We start from the raw sequence: 19,907 nt of genomic DNA on the forward strand, positions 1-19,907 counted from the left end.
TTAAATATGTTGACGAACATCATTGCGTGAGTTTTTTTAGTTTGCTTTGGCCCATGCATGCTGGTCATATTGGGAAATAAACAAATAAACAAGGATTTTTTTTTTTAACCGAAGGCGAGCAAAAAGGGCAGACGACTGTGGCCACTCACACTCTTGTGTAGATCTCTTCTCTGCGAGCACCTGCTGTTCATCCACTGCCCAGTGGCCGAACCGGGGCACGGAGCTGTTGAGTGAGAGCCCTGTACCGCCGGTGAGACTAGCACTGCTCCACTGACAAGACGTGCCCGCCAACAACCACACCAGTCTCAGCACGGGTGTCGCCGCCCTCGGCTGCATCGTTCGGGGGTGAACGAATACAGGATCGGATCCGGCGGACTGCAGCGATTGAGTGGGATCGCACAGACGTAAACTAGACTTTTATGTGCGTCCCGGTGAAAATAACACCAGTGCTTCGGTTGAGCGGTTGGTAATGAGACATCATTAAGCCGATATAGCCCAGTATGTATTGAGGGAACGTCTACAACGTATACAATCATGGCTCGTTCTCGAATATTTCAAAACAAGGAGAGAACACAACAGAACACTCAAATACTTAACTCCGTAAATATTGTTTTGAATACTTAACCATCAAGTGACAGTATCATTATCCAATTAGAAAACTCGTGTTTTGGTGTCGCTCTTTCAAAGTCCTTTGCCTTGTTTTGAAACACTTAACTGGTCTGGTTTTAACTGACTCCGATGAGGTCGGCTGGTAGGTACTTCATACCCCGCTATTAGATCTCCGATCCTCAGGAATGATTGGTTTCTTTAGCTGCTAGCTATGGTGTACGGTGTGCATTTATTTGCGTGTGGTATGTGCGAGAGCGAGTGAACATGTACGGACTAAGGATACCTATTATTTATTTATGAGAACGTGATGTGCGGTGCGGCCATCCTAAGCCATTTACTTTGCCAGTTTTGTAGTAATAATGAGAATTGAGTCCACCTTGCTCGTAGGTAGGTAAAACCGTTTCCATTTTGCTTTTTGTTTCCCTGGCCCCGTTTCGATGCTTGCGCTTCTGAGCTCATCCGATGCGCAGCGAGCCACGCTGCCACGGCTGACCCTTGCCCGCCCTCTGCTAAAGTCAGGCTCGTCTGCTGCCGCCACCTCGGGCGGTGCAGCTACGGTGGCGTCAAGAGGTCAGTTCGGCCGTCCCAGAGGGCGCCGGAGAGGTACCGGTGGCACCCTGCCACCCGCTGCGGCCGGCGCGGACACTCGCAGTTTACCACCATCCGCCAGGTGGCAGTCTCAGCCGCGGCCGGCGGACCGTCGCCCGACGATCGACTGCTGGAGCTCAGCTCCTCCGAGCCGGCTCAGTGTCGAGACGGCCGACGGGAGTGCCATGTCAGGATGGAGGCCGCGCTAGCCCTGCTGCCGACCGCCGAGACCAGGTCAGTCCGGCGTCGCCGGTCTCTCGGCGCCCTTCTCGGCACCCCGGGACCCCTCTGACACTCCCGGCTGGTGGGACCGGCGCCAGCGGCCGCGGCCGACCGTGTCGAGCTACAGGCGGCCCATTATACCGGCCGGTGATCCCTGGAAGCGTGTTAACAACCCGTCGTCCCTCGCGGGGAGCCAGGGTGTCGTTCACACGCACGATGAAGTCATACTGATGACTTCCGCGCGCCACCGCGGCGCCGCCTGTCCCGTCCTGAGACTGGGCTATTTCGGAGCCGCGGTCGGCGTATTTGTTTACCCGATGGGCTACTTGGTTGCCTTGGAATCTAGCGGGCACGGCGCAGAGCGAATATAAACAGTGCGGATTAGGCTTGCATACCAGCGCGACCTAATATCACTGGCGGCGCCGTACCGAGTGTATTGATCGCGTGCTATGCGGCGATGTGCGCGGCGAAGGAGGGAGGAATGTGTCGAGTACGCAAGGGAAACCTTATTTTTAATTTTTTCCTGCTCTTTAGTTGGATAACTGAAATGGTTAAATTGCTGGAGTCAAATGGAAGTCAGGTTATGTCGATTACCTACACATACTTACTAATTATTTGATCAGCCAAAGACTCATATATGTATTATGGTAAAAACCCCAAACTTTTTGCCGTTTACAAGAAAAACGCTTATTTACAAGAATGGTCATGCACAAAGGCTTTGATGGTCCACTTACCAATGTCCTATCGAAACATTTCACATCAACAGTATTGCTCAACAGCTAATATTGTCATCTTAAACCCCAATGAACTCGTGACACGAGTGTTGCATAACTTAATTATTTCGATCATGTTCGCTTTGCCAAAGATCAAAAGTTCGGCACATGGGACAAAGGAAAAGGCGAAAACAATGCTTGGGAAATAGCAAACAACGTGACATAAACGTATGAGGGCGGTATCCTGAAGTCTTGCGATCGACTTTGTCTAAACAAATTTGGGCCTATGAGTCCGGTAACAATAAAGCCATTGCCTGTAACTGTTACGATACCTGATGTTTTGTGTATATTTCATGATAGATATTTAATGAATACGCACTTAATCCAACTTGGCATTTTTGTAGCAATCAGAACAAAGTAGGTATTTCCTCGCTCCATTCCATGCTTGACACCTACCACTTTCACCCGACCATGCTGGGGTGCCGTGCTCATTGTTTTGACGTAACTCTGCACCAATCAATGAGGCAAAGTGTTCACTGCTCGAGAAAACCCCTTTCCTCGATTGGCAACCGGCTGGATCTATTTGACGAGCCAAAAATATATCACGCTTTACTGACATCGTCCTCGGTTTCACTGTAAAGGATATCGCCATTTGTTTGGATTTTCTGATGAATTCAGTTCACATAACATGTCTGATAGCGCTGGGTCTTGAACGAGATATCCTTGTCGAGCAAGTGCATTGACATGTGTGTCGTTATGTTCGCATCAACATGCCGTTTTAATGACTTCATTCTGGTATACTCCTCGTTCCCTAAAGTTAAGCTCTAAATGTGTTATGATTGCTAATAGCTTTGGTTAAGTTTAAGATGCGTGTATTTCCTAACGGCATATTCATAACTGAATGAACCAAGCTACCAAATATCTTGACTGCGTACAAATCAGGATTTGCTTGTGCGCTTCCTTCTGGATGTCTTTTACAAATGAGGCGCGGGCTGACGGCCGTATCTTATCGTATGCATCGCTCGAGAGCTCTCAGTCCATGAACTATGTGTAGTATAGATCGCCGGTAGTCGAAGGTCAATATCAGAGTGGTTCAGATGATCCACTGGCGTCAAACACGCGTCCCACCTGACGTTATTAGAGCGCTAGATTGCAGACACCACGTCCACCAGATGCAGCCAGATCGATGCTGCTGAGTTATAAATTCGCTGACCTTAAGCATGCCAAAGATGAGATAATTAATGAACAAATTGATCTCAGCGAGCTGCCGAAAATAGACGCATGCTGGACCCCGAGGGTGAAACAGGCTAGGAATTACGCACTGTGGTAGAAACCGGCCCTCATCAATGCTTATTATTTTTCCGCATGGTCCCATTAAGGTCGTGCTCCCGTACCTCCTTCAATTATTGGAAATGTGGGGAATGTGATAAGCATTTCTCCTTTTAATATGTGTTGGAGCGCGGTTGCTACGCGAACTTTTCCCAGTAACTTGGAAGAACAAAGCACTTCAGCTGCAACAAATTATATGCTTTGGATAAAATGTGATTCCATAATACCCTTGCCCCACCTCCTCCCCTCCCTCTGACAGAGGCACCCAAATGTCCCTGTCCGATTTAGAACACATCCTTTGCTGCCCTTTAAACATCCGCCCAGCTATTCTGCCACATTCGCGGCTGCAACCTGGCCGCAGGCCGACTGCCGCCTCCGTCGGGCGACCTTTTCACGCCTCCAGACGGCCGTGCGACATTACCAGGGACGACTTCCCCGCGGTGAGCCCCTGCCGGCTCCCGGGGCGCCGGCCCAGTGACGTCAGCAGTTCACCGGCGACCAGTGACGTCACCGGCTCTGTGGCGCTGCTATTGATCAGTGAATGCACGTACCAGTGTTGTCCGTCTGCAGGCCGCGGCTGGCAGCGGCCGGCTGGCGTCATAAAACTGGATCGACAGACCTACCATCGTCAGACGAACCGAGTCTGGAAGACGGTTTGAGAAATAGAAAAAGATCGTAGGATATCAGCGCAAGTAAATGGCGGCGGTTTGCTGCGCGTTTTTGTGCAGTGGAATTTATCGCTGTAGTTTGGTTGATTCTATTTCGCAACCGGCCTTGTCCATGAATATCAGCCGTGTCCCACTTTTTTCGTTGACCTCAATGGCTCAGGCGGCAGACGTTATATTTTTCTTCAAAAATTGTCCTTCAGTACAGGAAATAATCCTTCACAAGCTACGGCCCACCAATACCTAGGTACCAATGCATTAGTGTGTGGAAACCCGTAAATTGGTCTGGAAGATTGGATGCACTGAAACCTGAATATGTAGCTATTGTAATTCCATAGCCGGTACAAGGTTTATAAATATACATATTTATCCATATTTGAGTCACATTCGGCCCCAGCCGCTCCAGCACACGTTACACATGCCTCCACTGGCGAATTTCTGTCCCAGTGACATAAACCATCTGGTGAGCGGCGCGCGTCGTTGGTGGGGCGACTGCCGCGTTTGTGGCGCGCCGAACATGCAGAGCACGTAATCTAAATGGCAGTCCCTGGCTGATAAATCGCTTCACTCGCTGGCTGCCCACCGCTTATAGCGCCGCGGTAGAGAAAATACCGGGAGAACGGGAGCGGGCGCCGTTTCCAGCACGGAAATGCTTCAGTTTGGATTGAGTGTTTCCCGGTTTGAGCTGGATTAGTGACTGGCTGCATTGCATCATAATCTGCCTAGTCAGATGTTTCAAGCCAGGTTGCATAGCAGCAAGCCGTCTAAAATAAACAGTGGCGGATCCAGCTCAGAGTTTTTTTTTTGGGGGGGGGTCAAACCATAACAATTTATCGATTCTTTCTATACCTTGTCCATAGGCGTAATGTTAAAATTATGCCGTTTGGGAGGGGCAAATGCCCATTTTGCCCCCCCCCCCTGGATCCGCCACTGAAAATAAATGGGTTATTGAAAAAATGGTCCACAATGCTTAAATGGGTTTCGTGTTGAGCAAACTTTTAGTTTACAATTGAAGTTTGATATGAAGAGGCAAATGCTTATAACAATAGTTTTAACGGTCCGGCAATTTTTTTCTTGAATTTTCTGTCGCTCATTTCGTGATACCACCGTCTAATCAAGGAGTCACGGCTTTACTGTCTTGGTGACCATTCATTTACATTTCCAGTCATACAGTTTCACTTCTACATATATATCAGAAACCCGTCCCGGTCCCCATTTTATCCCCTATCTAACCCGACTCGACCCACAGGCCACAGTGCCAGACAGACCCATCCAGTCCTATGGCGAGTACCACAGTACGCCCTCGCCTTTCGCCCCCCCCCCGGCCCCCCTTCTTTGTCGAGCACTGTAGTGTATAATGAGACATTTGGAGAGTGTCAATGTAACACCTACGACGCTCCCATGGTGTCGCCAGTGGCACCCTTCGTGGTCACGGTCCTGGCACGTGCAGCGATGTCCCCTTGGGAGGCGTCAGCTAAACAGCTGCTCCACTGCAGGTCGCGCCAGATAGATATTCTTTTTTTCCTTTTGTTTTAACTGAAAGCTCGCTAGATTGGCACTTGAGCTTGGAGGGTAGTGGTTGGAACAGTCCCATCCCATGATTTTTACTTTGGGTGTTTTTGGTAAAAGATTTGTGACTAAAATCTAGAACAAATAAATTCTACTCTGGCATGTCAACACATAATTTGTACAGTCAACACATAATTTGTATCCCTTGAAGGTTTGTTCGATGTGTGTGGGAGACTAAAATTTATAGACAAAGTCCAGTGACTTTACAAAAGTGTGGCCTGCTAACATGCCCATGCTGCAATTTAATCACTTGTGCAGCGCAAAGTTCTCACGTTTCTCACTATTTCCAGGAGAGGTTCTCACGCACAATGCATTACATATCGGAACGGCCTGACAACACTAACACCTTCTTTTCTGGTCAACAAGAAGAAGAAGTACTACATCGCAGAAAATATTCGTAAACTTGCTTACAGCCATTTTAGGGGAACGCTGTTGGCCGTCTTCGGTAGTCATGGCCAGAGGGAACCCTTTTTACATTAGTTTCTCTAGCTGTTTGCCATTACCTCAGCAGGACGCAGGTCACAAATGTTAGTCGGCCTTTGGATGGCGCGGGTGAAGGCTGTTGTCTTGCCAACAGACCACACACTGACGTGTCCCGGCCGCGTGGCTCATGGGACACGTGGCGCTCGCCACGGGGTGCATGGTTTCGAGCCTGTGCACGGCGCGGTCTAGCCACGGGGCGCACGTCATTTGATAGCCACACAATTGTACAATGTCATTGTGCTATAAATCGAGGCGTTCGACCTCCTTTATTATACACACCTTCTCACTAACGTGGTCAAGATTTATGGTGGCTAAATATATGGTGCATGTACGGATTGCTGGCTTAGTTGCCTTGTCGGTCTTCAGTACGATGTACTGAAAACAATCCTAGTGGTAGTTTGGCGTCTTATGTTGAACTTGAAATTGTTCGGAATGGTCTCACATTTTCAGGAATAATTACATGTTACCCATAGCTGAGGAGTGAGGAATTAGTAACTAACTTCGTTGATGAGTCCAAAGCGCCTGGCTCTGACCCTCCAGCGGCGCTCCGCAATCGCAGCGGACTGGTGATAATCACATATCGACCAGCTGGGGCGCCGGCGGCCACTCGGCTCTGGGTCAGTACCGGAGGCGCAAGTGCGCTCAATTAGCCGCGTCGCGCCGGCTGTGGAGCGCCACAGATCGTCCGGTAGGTCCACAGCTGACGACTAACCGGCGCCGCTGATAATGAGTTCGCCAGAAACGCCGGCCGCCCGGTCAGCCGTGAGAGCGCCACGTGCCGCCGTTCAGACATGTGTAGGCGCCGGTCATGTGATAGTCATGTGAAATTCCGTCAGCAGTGATGGATGGCTGACAAGATCAGGACATCTGTGACGTCAGAAACGGCGGCCGAGCTGTTTACATATATCAATGACTTGGCATATTCGGCAAAACCTTCTCGGTTTGCAAAATATCAGCAATGCGGAAGTCAGCGTAAACTGATCCTCCTCTAAGGTAAAGAGAATCTATCGAAGGAGACTGGAGACACTTTCTGCCAGTCGTTCAGACGGGTTACTTGCTAACTGACTATTCACACCCTGATGAATCTAGCCGTCGCCGTCTTACTGCAATCAGCCCGCATATCAGTCAGATGCTCCGCCAGTTCTTGGCAACCGGACAGTAGATGCAACAGCGTTAGCGATGGTGACGTCGGTCATGCTAGTGATTGTGGTAATAATAGTGACATTGGTGATGGTGGGGCTGCGGTATTTGTGACAAAGATGGCACAGGAACAATCGCTGTGACCGTGACAGTGCCAGTGGTGGGCAGCCCCACTAAACCGGACTACTGACATATCTCCTGGCCGGGAGCCACCCCTCCCCAAACAGCTGATCTGGTGGATTGCAGAGGTGCCGGGGTCGTGGTTCTGAGCAGTAATGTTCACGGAACCGAATGTATTATCTATACTTTGCGTTTATGCAGCGACCAGATGCAACGGTATATATGAGAGCCTCGCATTCATGAAACGGCCAATCAAGGGATGTTAATCGATTTTCTGCATCAATTGCGGATGCGATGGTGCTAATCAATTTCGAACAATTTAAATTCAGGCTATGGGTTTTGTGCAACGAAAATCAAACCATCGTTTTATTTTTATAATTCCAAGGACAATAATTCCAAGAGCAATTTCAGTTCGAGTTCCGCATCCGCCCAAGGTCTTCCTGAGCTCATGTCTGTGTTTTGCCAAATCTGCCAGGGCTGCATGCTGGCCAATTGTCAAGGTTGTGCAGCGTCGGTCACGCCCCATTCGCGATGCAATTGGCACGGAGCGGCATCCGGCAAACAGTTTACCGAGCCGACATAAACAGCCGTCCGTCAGTCGCGCCGCCCGGTTATCGCGCCGACCACCGACCACCGACCAAGGACAAACGACCAACGACCACCGACCACCGGACCGACCGACCGCCGACCGCCGACCAAGGACAAACGTTCAACGACCACCGACCGCCGGACCGACCGACCTCCGACCACCGCGCCGACCAGCGACCACCGGACCGCCGACCGCCGACCAAGAACGAACGACCAACGGACCGAACACCGACCGCCGGACCGAATACCGACCGCCGACCACCGACCGCCGGACCAAACACCGAACACCGGCCACCGACCACCGACCGCCGAACAAGGAGAAACGTCCAACGACCACCGACCACGGACCGAACATCGACCACCGTCCATAGACCGCCGACCGTCGACCACCGACCACTGGCCACTGGCCTCTGGCCACCGACCCTCGACCGAACAACGAACCTACCTGCCGACATACCGACTCCGCGGACCGAACACCGACCGCCGTCCATAGACCGCCGGACCGAACACCGACCACCGACCACCGACCGCCGACCAAGGACAAACGACCGACGACCACCGACCGCCGACCTACGGACCGAACACCGACCACCGACCGCCGACTTACGGACCGAACACCGACCACCGTCCACAGACCGCCGACTACCGACCTCTGACCAAAGACCACCGACTACCGACCGCCGACCACCGACCACCGACCACCGACCATCGACCAACGACCATCGACCAACGACCGACCACCGAACACCGACCACCGACCACCGACCTCCGACCACCGATCATCGACCAAAGACTGATCACAGTATAGTGTTCACGACCAGTTACCTATATCACTAGTAGGCGACTTGCCACAAAGAAAAGAAAAAGAAAATAAATTGTGCTTCTCCAGTATGAGCATCGAGTAGTGCCGCAGCTCAAAGGACCTGCAGCCGCCGCCGCGTCGCCGACGGGTGGCGAGTTCTCGTTCGATGCCTGCGATGGTAGACTGTACCGCACGACAGAGATGTAATGCGGCGCAGTATCAGCGACGCGCAGGGAAACAATGGACTCTGGCCTGAACTGCACGGCGGGGATTGGAAAACAATGACTAGAAGCGCCAAGCGGAGCTGATATCGGATCGAAATGAAGCCGGTATCGAAATTTTATTTATTTATGGAGCTGGGTCTGAGAATTGGCATGCTCTACATATAGCCTATAGCCGCCAAATAAGGGCGAACGGTTCTTTCCATACAGCTCATTCATTGGGCGCTATAGGGAAGCCATGTCCGATAATTTACAAATAAGATCCAAACACGCACATAATTAACCCGCGCCCCGTAGGGCTACCGGCGGACCCTACCACCCGTGGGGGGGGGGGACCGTTTCGGCCCCCCCCCTAAGATCTCAGAAAGTTACCGGCCGATTTTCAAAATTCAAACGGTGTTCGATAGCCCCACCCGGGAACTACCTTGTGACCAAATTTCATTGACCTAGGTCAAACCGATGACGTCACAGGTCAGGTCAAAGGTCAGATTTTCACCGTTCACAGGCAATTCAAGAAATGTGCTGTGAAAGCGAGTAAATTGGTAATTTATTGAAAACCATCGATGGTACATTGTTCGTCAAACTTATACTTTGCTATCTGAGGTCACTGATACCAGGTCAGGTCACAGCGAGGTCAGGTCACCGGGGGTCACAATATGAATGTGTCGTGTGATACATGTTTTATGGTCCATTTTACATGACAAATGCGATTATGTGGGTTAGGCAGCCTTTGGGGCCAGCCTAGGTCACGTTTTTGTGAAGGTCAGGTCAAGATCAGGTCAAATTAGGTCAAATTTCAAAGTTGATATTTTTGCTTAAAATGGGTATCGATTCGATGCAGCTCGTCACGGGGAGTCTAATGGTGGTCTTCGTTTTGCTCTACGAGTTCTAGAATTGCCAAAAATTGAGTTTGAAAATTTGACGTCATCATTTTTGAAGTTTTTTCGCTATAACTTGGCCAAAAAACGAGGTATCGATCTGAGCTTTGGTATGGAGATAGAAGACGGTAGGCACTATCACATATATTCCGGTTTTTTCGAAACTCAAAAAACTTTTTAGATTATTTGGCGAATATATCCAAAAAATGCTTTTTTGATTTTTGGGGGTCAAAACTCCCAAAAATGAGTTTGAAAATTTGACGTCATCATTTTTGAAGTTTTTTCGCTATAACTTGGCCAAAAAACGAGGTATCGATCTGAGCTTTGGTATGGAGATAGAAGACGGTAGGCACTATCACATATATTCCGGTTTTTTCGAAACTCAAAAAACTTTTTAGATTATTTGGCGAATATATCCAAAAAATGCTTTTTTGATTTTTGGGGGTCAAAACTCAAAAAATTTCAAAAATTCGAGATAGCAGTTTTGTAGCCCTGTCAATTCTACACCTTTTATGTCTTGATCATTTTTCTGTATCTTCAAAGCTGTAGTCCTGACAGGTCTTCTCGCGAAGGTCTTTTTTCGGTCGAAAATGACAGAACATGACGTCACTCTGACGTCATTTGTGGACAACCTATCATAGCCTCTGAAAAAAAAAATTGGTCACAATGTGTAAAATTGATGCCCGGAGGGGTCCTGAAAGTTTGGTGGCGATATCTCCAGCCGTTTAGGAGATATCGACCGAAAAGGACAGGGGGGTCGTTTCGGCCCCCCCCCCCTACGGGGCGCGGGTTAAGACAGTTTCATGTCTTATGAAACATCAATTAAATGGCAAGACAGCCTATAACGCCACTGCCAGCGCTATAACAAAGCCCGGAGCCCGGTTCGCGCCGCCCCAGACGGGCGGCGGCCCCAGTTGAGCCCGGCTTCGTTCGCTGATGGATCGGCGCCGGCGAGCGCTGACGGCACCCGGCCCGGCTCGCTCGCTCGCAGCGGCAGGCATGACCGAGCGTGAGGCGACTGGGGGCCAGCGGCCGCGCGCCGGCGTGCCAGCGGCCCGGGCAGCCGGCCAAGCCGCCGGCCGGCTCCTGCGCGCCCTCGCCGCCGCCCCTCGGCTCGGACCACCGCGGTGGACGCGACCACCGGCCGGAGTCTGAGTCGTGGTCGTCGCAGTCGACACCGGCAAACAGATGAAGGGTGGAGGAAAAGTGGGACGGTATCAACAACATCCCGGTGACGCGGGCGGCCGGCGACTCGGTGCAACAAGCTGAACGACAGCGGGCGGACGGAGGCGGTCGGTGGGTGGCGAACGGTTTATCCAGACGGGACGGCGGGTGGCGGTGGCCGGCGGCACAGCCCATAGCGATGACGCACCCCCGCTAGTCTTGGACGCCGTTCAAAACCAGACGCCCTTGAGGTCACGTGGTACCAAAGCGTGAGAAGTGACCCGTTATGCTCGGAACATCAGTCAACTCAGCCAGTTCATCTTGGTGAAGGGTTTTTGTCCGATGATGTGTAACAAGGGCAATAGCTACACTTTTAGCAGTGATGGGTGCATGAGCTTATGGCGGAACTGCCATTTTCTCAAATGAAAATTTTCTTTGTATGCCATGCTTAACTAACTATGTCTGGAAAACACTAAGTAACTCGTTCTTCACAAATTTCCTGGCACGCTTCCTTCCCCGCTAAATTGTGCTCTAAAACATAATGGATACGGAACTTGTTTAGGTCATTCTGGCCATCGTCTTTATCTGGAATTTGACCGCTGCATCCCTGGCCACCAGTTCCCCTCCCTGCCCTCAGGAGACGCGCCCGGCCATTCTCCTAGATTAGATAGATGGGATGCGCGGCGGGTCCGGCGCTTCTCAGCGTGGGTTCTTTCCGGCGGGCGTCCGGGCCACCTAATGCGCATCCAGTGGACGTCGGGTCGGGTCGGCCGCCGTCACCGGCGCGGAGGGTGGACTGTCTCAGCGACAGCCTGGCCCGCGCGCCGCGGGGCAGCACGGACAAACTGTCCAGGCTGCGTGTGATGGGCCGCGCCGGCCGCTGAATCTGAATTGAGCGGTGTTAGTAGCGCCGGGATATTGAACAGGTTGTTGAGAGACTGGATATGGTGATGATCTGCGTGTCGTGCGTTTTGAAGCGGCCCCGCGCGGATGGACGGATCACAAAGACAAAGAGCCCGCGGTACTTTCGGTAGTGCGCGAAGGATAAAGGCTTTTAGCATGGCCTTACAATAACCGCTAATGAACTATAAAAAAACGTTTGGCCTTGGCTGACGAAATGGTACTCATGTCGCTAAGTTTGGGAATCAACTAAGGTGACTGTACTGTAGGATAGAAAGTGATGTTGGGAAGTCCCAAGGCTATAGTTGCAAATATATTCACCCAAATCAATCAGTATACCCGAATATAACAAAAATTTCATTCCCAGCTATAAAAGAAAGCTGCAGTTCTCTTTCTTCTCTGAAACTCCCTACTATCGCTGATGCAGGACTATGAAATTAGAAACAATTTGTTGTTCTAGAGGTGGATATTTTATGTTATAACTCATGTTTACTGGATGCATGGCACATTTACGATGTCAGTTCTGTCCCAACTCATCCCATGCTGCATCTCAGTTTCAACCACAGCCGTCAGGATAGCTGGAGAGCTGATATAAACTTGACCGATAACGTAGCATCCCAGAAAGCCATCCAACCGTTGCCGGCAACTTCTCAAAGCCCGTAAACAAAATCGAAGCCGCTTTGTCTCTGTCGGCCTACTTTCAAAGCTGGCATCCCAACAGCGCCCAAGACTTATTATTTTCAATCTTTTGCTCCTCTACAATTTTTCCTTCCCTCCCATCCCAACGAAAATATCTGCAGTTCGTGCTTTGCTTTTGATCGGAGCACTTCCAAAGAGCTCTGAGTGTGCTCGGCGCTCGCGTCCTGCTGTCGCCCTCGCGCCGAGTTCAGCTATCACAGATATCGCCCGAGGGCAGCAGGCAGGCACTGCGACCCTCCAGCCGTCCAGAAATATGGCAGCATTCGCCGGAAGGAAAAATAGTTAAAAACTCAGTCACTTCACAACGGAGTTCCGGTTTCCATTTGTAAAACAAAACTAAGGCGATAACTATTTGAGTGACTGAATTATTAGCCGAACTTGTTTGAAGCGGCTCGAGAGCAAGTCGCCAGTCTTGCTGTTCTCAGTAAACGGAAAACCTTTTGGTCGCACAGAGAGTTTGTGGCATTTTTTCCCTGCCGGTCGGCATCGATCCCGGGGTGACTTCTGACCTTTCACGGCGGAGGTAAGGAGGGCCTGGGGCGTCGTCGTCCGCCTCACCGCCGAACAACAGAGGCCGCTCCGGCCGGCTCCGCGCCCGCTCACAACAGAGCCACGACGGCGCGACGCACGCGCGTGCGAGCGGAGGCATGGGAGGAATGGAGACAGCGCGTCACGGATGGTAGAAAAGGTGTAGAGCTGGCGCCATAGATGGCAGTGTGAGAAGAGCGACAAACTGAAGCGTTCCTTAGGAACGAATTGTTTCTTGCCATGCTTTCCGATTGAATGCGAGTTTGCGGAGGCAGAAACTCTACTCGATATGTCCATGTTTCAACCACAAAACAAGAAACGTGGTCATGAAGTAGGTCAGCCTTCGAAGGATTTCTTTGTCCGCGCCCGCTGCCCGGGGAACAAAAGTATCGGCGCTCGGTTCGAGCCATTCGTTTTCTTGGTGGGTGGGTCCCCGTCCATTCGGAACACATTCTTCTTCAACCGGCGTCGAAACATGGAGAGGTGCCTTGTCGCGGAAAAGTTCAGCATCGCTGACATTTCGGTGGCCGCCAAAGGTGCATTGGGATTGCATATAACCTCCCACAGAAAATATCAACTCTCTTTTATAGCCCTGCGGGAAGCATGCACGAATATTAGTCATATTCCCTTAAAATTATGGGGCCACTTATACTCGTATCCACCTAATCCACCTTCCATCCTCTCGTGTCTGCTGGAATAGCCAATCTTTCCATCGCTTCCCCTTCAATTGCAGCACTGTCTCGCAGTGTTAGATTCCTACCGGCGCACGCATATATCTGAATCTGCCGGCCGCCAGCGGGTCTCGCCGAGCTCCCTGTGCGTTTTCCTCTGTGAAGACGGATAGGCCGGGGCGGTGACTGTCATCCGGGCCAGGGCGACGAGCACTCCATCTTCGGGCGAACAAAAACGCCAACTCCGCGTCTGTGGCCGGCCAAATTGTGGATTCAACCGAATCTTATGCGGGATGGGAGTCCTACACCAGTGTTTCGTGTCTATATTTGTATAATTGATACAGATATTCGGTGCAAAAAAATGAAGAAGGTAGTTTACAATGTCGCTTGAAATTGTCTAGGTTCGGCTGTTATTACAAAATGCTCGTGTCTGCCAATATTTATGCGCTTACCAAGCCTCACACAATGATTGTCAAGTCAGCCATGTTACCTAATCTCTCAGCCGAGACTTGCCATTGCCGCGGGGTGACCTCTTTTCAGCGGCTCAATTTGTGGACGACCACCGATCGCTATCACCAGGGCGCGCCCTTGCGCACTCCAATCTTAATCAGGCCCGTTGTACGGCCGTAAAATGTGCCGAACAGCGCGCCAGCAGCCCACGCTGCGGCCGCGACCCCAGACAGTGTTCGACGCGACGGCGGCGGCGGCTAGCGTCAGCCGGCGTCGACCAATGGGAGGCGGCGGCGCGCCGAGCCGCTCGATCGACGGGCCGCCGTCGCCGGCGGACCGGCCCGCGGTGGCACATTTGTTGCCAGTCCGAGCGGCGATTGCACCACGCGCTGGTGCATTTTAGAGGGCCCAGCTGGGATCGAGATGGGATGTGATGGGATGAAATGGGATGGGATGGGATAGTGGAAGGAACGTCGGCTCTAAAGACTGAGAGGCTAAAACGCTGGTCTTGGTTTTAGATTCGACCTTGTCGCCAACTTCCATTCCGAGCCCGCTCAAAGTTCCGAGACGCTGTGCTGGCTCGGGCGACCCTGTGTAACCTGTTGTCCGAGAATTTGTCGGGCAGATTTGGGTTGTCGCTGTCGCCGGACTGAGCGATGGCCGAGACCTGCCGATGTCCACCAGTCAGCGAGACCTGACTAGTGTCTATGCCCACCACTCGGTGACGGAGTGTCGAGTTTGGTGGCCACTGTCAGCGCGAGCATGCTGACATTCGAAAATCGAGCGTGCTTGAAGAGGATATCTTCTCGGGAGAGCATATGTATACAGAACCCTCCGATGAGAATGGATACAGTTACGACAAGAATATGTTCTTAAAGTAATTGCAGTGCACACTTACTTTTCTTATGCGCTGTCGATTGTTGATAACTGTCACACAAAGTGGCATTCCACTGATTGTGGAACCATTTTTCTGCACGAGTCTAATTGTGCAATCATTTGTCTGCACGAGTCGCCAACTACCCAGAAAATATGCTCCACGTACATCTGCCGGCTCCCCTAATCCCTCTCCCCTCCTTTCATCTTTCTCCTCCATTACGCTAATATATCTCCCCTTCATCGTCTTTACCTTAGTGGCCCAGTCTCTCCCCTCGATCAATGCTTGCCCTACTGGCCGAGTCTCCCTCCGTCGATCTATACCAACCCCATGAGTCTCTGGTCTCCCTTTTATCCGTCCTTCCCCAACGACCCAATGACTTCCATCTCATCTGCGTACGCGCCACTAGCCGCATTTGCCGGCCACAGACGGCCGTCGCTCGGTCGTGTCCGTGCCGCGTCCGCTCGGGCGCGGCGGGGGTGTCGCCGTCACCGACGGTCGGTCGGTGTCGCCGCGCCCGTTCGTATCGAGCGGCCGCCCTCGACGGCGGCGCCGCTCGGCCGTCGGCCTGTCGAGCCGGGCAGGCCCCGAGGCGGTCCGTCGCTCCGACAGGGACTCATAGAGCGCTGGGATGGCCGCAGGCGAGCGCCGCGGCCGACGGAATGGTGGGGGATGGGTGGAGGGGGCGCAATGTGATAGAGAATGAAAAAGGAGGAGAGCTGGGGATAAAAAGAGCCATTGTATTGCTATGCCAGATGTTGATGCAGAAGACATGGCACTCATGAAGTAGTTATTACTTGCTCCCCAGCTAGTGTAGAAGTGCAGCTTGGCAAAATAACTGCAAACAAAGTCACCAAGAATGTCGCCACGCTGCCAATGTCCGTCGAGGGATTGGCCGCAATCGTTCGTTCCACGAGAGCGGACACAGGGTTTGTTCGCCCACGGCCGCCTCTGCACAGTGGGCCAAATCTGGCGCCGGTCGGTCGACGGTGGGCGTGCACGCGTGCCGTGCCGCGCACGCCACCGCCTCCGGGGTCGACCGGCAGCGAGACCATGTCTGCCGAACGGAGGTCGCGCGTCACGCACCGGCGTCACGGTCGCGAGCGACGGGCACCGCCCGGTACGGCCGGAGGAGCGGGGTGGTGGGCGGTGGGTGGGCGGTGCCATGGCGGGCGGTGGGCGGTGGAAGGACGGTGGAAGGTTGGTGTCATCATGATGGCGGTGGCTGCTGTGTCTGTGGTGATTGTTGTGGTTGCGCTGTTGCGGTCTGTAGTCGTGCCAGATATTAAGAAGGCATTTGGAATAGCTGCTAGACGCTTGCGGTAAGCCTTATCTATTTGACGATAAATTATTGCTTTTTTCACATAACCCTAATCAAATGCTTCTAATGTAAGTTACATTTCTACATTACTGTTACTTGATATGCATGAATGCCCCTTTTCCTACGCTAAGGAAAAGATCCGGGCACATGTATCACTGGTATCAGATGAGCCGTGAAGACGCTATCGCTGCCTAGTAAGCCGTTTCCGGCCGCTGGCTCTGCATCTCAATCTGACCTGTTGCCCTCTCTCGCTCGCCTCCACACCATATCTTTCGCAGCCGTTGTCTGGGCCGCGCGGCTCACTCCCATCATCGATTACATCGTCTCCGGACCATCTCTCACCCTCCCTCTCCCCCTCCCGCCGCGCCGTCGGCGATGCTGCGCTCTCCCCCCCCCCCCCCACCGACGAGGCGGGAAGAGCCACTACGTAGATTCTTCCGCGATACATACTGGAACATTTCCTATGCAGCTGGCGGCCGATGCGATGCGAAGGTTCGTGTGCCGGCGTGATGTGCCAATATCAACAACTCGTTCACACGAGTCTGCGACGGGGGCGACGCGGCGGTGGACGGCGGAGGGCGGTGTCTCGGCGAGGGGGGAGGGGGTGACGCTCTCTCGGCTGACCAGAGACGGCCAATCGGCCGTCCTCGCCCGACGCCCGGCGACGCATCAAATATGCAGCTGGCTATGTGCCAGTGAGAGGGGGCCACGGCCGGTCGGATGGCGGTCACGCGGCAGTACTGGTTGAAGAGGACCAGAACTGAGCGAGCGGACGCACTGTTTAGAGCGAGAGGAGGGTGACTGTTGTGGGCGGTCCCCGGGGAAGAGTGAGGTCTCTTCTGGGGTTGTCTGGTTGGGAGGGGATGGTTGAAACTGCGGCGTGACAGAGGTGTCGTGCCGCAGGGCGACAGAGCTGTTTACAGGATGTCAATCATACTTTGTGCTGACATGGCGCACGCTGTCACCGTTTCCTAGTGTTGGTGACTGACAACATCATTGGACGTTATTCGACGCCTGTCACGTGACTACCGCAATTCATATAGACAACAGACATGGACCTATGAACTTTTAAAAGTTGTGGCACCATACTGGTAATTTAGCTTGTGCGTTCAAACGGACATGCCGTTTATCCCGGTAGACATGGGGGAGCGAATTTGGGCGCTTGCTATTAAATTTCGGTGGTCCTCTAATTTCCGAAATTGCCACCGTGAAAATTCATATAACCATTTTAATATTTGCATTTTAGGTAGAACGTTTGATAAGGATTAACCCAACATTTAGGTACAGTAAACGCTTTTTTGCATTTATTTTTATTCGGAGTTGAGTTTGTCCCTGGAATTTGTTCAATCTTTCCAATATTATTAAAAAAATATAAATAGTCTGTATCAATCATAAACATCATGATCATGTGTAGTGTGTTCCTCTCCTCATCACCATACATAAAACCCACCCATGTTTCCGTGCCGGTCTTCCATCTGCCCTCATCACAGCCGGCGGCGTGGCATGTATCATATCCATACAATGGCTTCCGACAGAGCACGTCATCTCACATACTTCGTCCCAGAACGGAGAGCCTGGCGCGTCCTTATAGTGGGTGTCATCCAGCCGTGACCGGACAGCGCCTTCCGCCTCTGGTGGAGCGGCACGTGCCTCCTCGGCGACTATCTCCGGTTACTCGCGTGACCTCCCGCTGTGGCTCGGTGTGGTGTCAACACGCGCTGGCTCCGGTTACTGGGACGGGGTCACCAGAACACCACAGTGTCATAAGGGAGCGATGGTAAGAGGGTGACACGGGCTGGTGCCACCGGACGGTGACACAGGACAGTGACACCAAGGACATCAGGACATTCAGAGAGTGTCATATGGGAGGCACAGGACTGTGACACAAGGGAAGCCGGGACATTATGCAGAAAGGCATACCAGACGGTGATAGCAGGGAGGACATAAAGGGAGGAGCTCGAAGGCAGCAACGTAATGGGCGACAGTGACACCAGACAGTGATATCGGAGGCACTCCAGGGATAAGTTTCACGCCTCGGAAAAAATGACTCATTTCGCATGTTTCATCGTAAAGATCCACACCGTTCCCTTGTCCTGACGTCCGTCGTCCTCCGTCGGTTGAAGCCGGTTTGATCCAGTCGCTCCTCCGGCGCGGCGGGGCGACCACTGGGCACGGGTCGACAATGCAGCACGACACTTACCGCTCCGGTGACCCAGAATTAGTGTTTTCATGTACGGCCGGGCCGCTGCCTGGGGCCAGCTGGCGACCGGCCACCGCTCGCTGCCGTCTGCAGTTGCCAGGCTGGGGTAGGGTAGGGTGGGGTAATTTGAACATATGGGGCAATTTGAACATAGTGTGAATAACAGAAAATTACGGAAAATCCATAAGTGGCATGACAATAAGACCAATGGGAGAAATTATCGTAACTAAAAGGGCTATCATATGAACGGGGTTTAAAGTTTCAGGGAATGAAGATGTTGACGCACAGTGTAAAAAATCAATTTCGCAAGGAAAACGCCTAACAACACGTCATTGCAACTTCATTGCAGCGCAAAATCTTGCATTGCTAGCGCCTAATACGCAACGGCTTTTGTTGTATAATGACCTAATCAGTGCCTTCAATCCAAGAAATTTGCTTTTGAACCCTGTTTTTTATAATGGCAAAATAACTTTTAGCGTGGGGTAATTTGAACATAGTGTGAGAATTTGAATGAAGACAGGGACAGCTCCAAAAAAAAAACAACGCCCCCAGTTTTGTTTTTGCCAATATTTTCGACCCAAGGCAGTAGCGTATAAGTGATGCCAGTTTTAGAAAAGTTACGTCTAATATCCGTCTACTGTCCGGCATTTTTGTTGATTTTCCGTCCAAAAATGTTAAAGTCAACTATTTGTCCAAATATGTCCGAAAATTATGCAGCTATCAACACTCAAAACCGTCATTTATATTGCTTAGGGGAGAGTGGTGCAGGAGGCCCCCCTTAAGCTCAGTTGCTATTTTTAGACAACTGATAATATTTAAGAGCTAACGTGTGCATGCGCTGTGAGCATGCATCATTTTCCCATACATATTTGCATTCAAAATGAATCTAGGGGGTACACAAACCGTAAACTTTAACATTTTGGAAAAAGTTGCAAAAGGGCCTCTTACACTATGGGTATGGTAAGACGCCCCCCCCCCCCCTCGGGCGTTTAACAAGGCAAGTCGACTTGTAAAAGACGTTTTGCGAACACAGCTGCAAGGCCTTTTATTTCGAAAAGCTAAGCAAATACGGTGTTATCGAAACCAATAACACTTCCAAAGCGCTCGAACAATGCGAAAACTAGCACAACCAAACGCTGATGACCAACGAAAATTGTACCTATTACCTCTAGA

The 19,907-nt window shown here is 51.7% G+C and overlaps 1 protein-coding gene across 1 annotated transcript in view; it reads left to right on the forward strand.

Annotated features, from left to right (window-relative positions):
• Positions 1 to 1,348: 1,348 nt before the first annotated feature.
• The window catches only part of LOC122384354 (potassium voltage-gated channel protein Shab-like), a 78,002-nt gene continuing 59,443 nt past the window's right edge, over positions 1,349 to 19,907 (forward strand). Inside the window, exon 1 of the mRNA XM_043371701.1 lies at positions 1,349 to 1,431. The gene's annotated coding sequence lies outside the window, so the exon portion shown is untranslated. The remainder of the gene's footprint in view (positions 1,432 to 19,907) is intronic.

Source organism: Amphibalanus amphitrite, unplaced genomic scaffold (genome assembly GCF_019059575.1).
Source record: "Amphibalanus amphitrite isolate SeventyFive unplaced genomic scaffold, NRLGWU_Aamphi_draft 000187F_arrow, whole genome shotgun sequence".
NCBI lineage: Eukaryota > Metazoa > Arthropoda > Thecostraca > Balanomorpha > Balanidae > Amphibalanus > Amphibalanus amphitrite.